Source organism: Hippoglossus hippoglossus, chromosome 22 (genome assembly GCF_009819705.1).
Source record: "Hippoglossus hippoglossus isolate fHipHip1 chromosome 22, fHipHip1.pri, whole genome shotgun sequence".
NCBI classification, from domain to species: Eukaryota; Metazoa; Chordata; class Actinopteri; order Pleuronectiformes; family Pleuronectidae; genus Hippoglossus; species Hippoglossus hippoglossus.
In genome coordinates, this window is record NC_047172.1 from 2,378,647 (window position 1) to 2,380,614 (window position 1,968).

Sequence of the window (1,968 nt, forward strand, 5' to 3'; positions counted from 1 at the left end):
TAGAGATTAAATCAATAAATCGCTGAGTTGATGGACAAACGAATCAGCATCTACTTTGATAATCGTTTGTTAGTTTATGTGCCTTCATCTCGTGTAAAGATGATTTAAGGATTTAAGATTAGATCAGATTAGACAAGATAATCCTTCACGATCCACAAGGGTTCAATTTGCCACGTTACAGCAGTAAAATAGGAATAAGTAAGTAAATATACAACATAAACATAATGAAATATAAAAATAGAAATGTGAACATAGCAGAAATATACAATAAGCAATAGTGTTTACATACATCACATTAAATTAACTTTAATATGATGTAAACAGGATTTGCACATAGAACTATATAGAATTCGCACAAGTTAGATATTGACAGTGTATTTATGATTCTTTCTGTTCTATATTTAAATGGAGCATTTGGGAGTTTTGAGCAGTTGTTTGGACAAAAGAAGACATTTGAATTGTGATAGATGTTATTTGTGCTGTTTTATCAATTAAATCAATGAGTATAAACCGAACACTGGGAGAAGAAATGCAGGAGTTGATCCCTGTCGTAGTTTTTCTAATGATGTTACATTCATTTCGGTGGATTCCTCCTTTTAACAGACATTTGGGCTTCGTGGCTCTTTGCTCACATCCCCCCTGTCAGCATCAGGGTTTATGAGAACATCTATTAGGAAGTTTTACCTGCCCGCTGGGCAACATCCCACATGTCTTCTCAGATCCTCGCTGCACCCACTCGCTCCTCTGGGTGTTTGATCGTCAGGGCTAAGTGAGGTGAAGCTAGCGGTGCATTAGCCATGTTGGACCCGGATCAATACCACAGAGAAACAGCGAAGGCAGCACTGTGGCGACAGGAAGCTTGTGTATCAGATAACTTTATATATTTTTAGTGTCTATAAAAACCACTGAAAGGCAAGAATAGAACAAGTATAAAAACACGAGTGCCGCAGTATCACTGTTGTATCCGCAGTGTTTCATATCCAGGACGGGCGTCTCCACACGGTAGAGATATGATATCATCAGGTATCAGAACCGATATTTTTAGGCCACAGTCTCAAACTGTGCTCAGCTGGTGTCGGTTACATCCCAGTGAAGCAGCAATTCAATCCAATGAAACAGAAAATTAGCAATTATTCAAATGTTGGGGGAATAAATACCACGGAATTATCCCATCATGCATCAGGATCACATTTCATTTGAGCTGATTTGATAACTCGGTTTCTGCTCCAGTCGTCCTTTCTGCGTTACTTTTGACGTTATGATCGTTCTGAATCTGAATCTGCATTCGAGTCCGGGCAGATCCAGACGGATGAGATAATCTCCTCATCTCTTTTTTCTCCTTCTTGGCCGTGAGCAGCCCCAAGTGACACAGCATTTAGTTTTGGCCTCAGTTCAGAAAAAAGAAACCTAAATCAATTTCTGACCAGAGAGAGAGAGAGAGAGAGAGGGAGGGAAAGAAAAATGTCCACCGCGAACCGAACGGCTTCATCTTTCTCTGTCACTTGTGGTAAAAACTGCATCAAAGCTATTTGTTAATTTTCTGATCGTCATTGTCTCACTTTACATTTGTGGAGCGTTCATCAGAGAACCTGAGATGCAAAAGACACAAGAAGGAACAACGTCCGAAAGTCCAAAACACAGATTGTGCTGTTCTGTGGTTTGATTCCAATTCTCCGGTCACATGTCAAATTCACATCAGTCCTCTAAATATGTCTGATTTGCTGAAACACCTTATTCCACAATGTGAAAGAGACAATCCTGGATTTCTTGACTATGAAAAGCTGGACTATTTCTGGCATGTGGAGTAATTCTGTGAAATCCAACCGTCTGAGTCAGTGTGTGTGTGTGTGTGTGTGTGTGTGTGTGTGTGTGTGTGTGTGTGTGTGTGTGTGTGTGTGTGTGTGTGTGTGTGTGTGTGTGTGTGTTGTTACATCGAGATCTGAACCGTAGCCGTCCGAATGCAAAGTG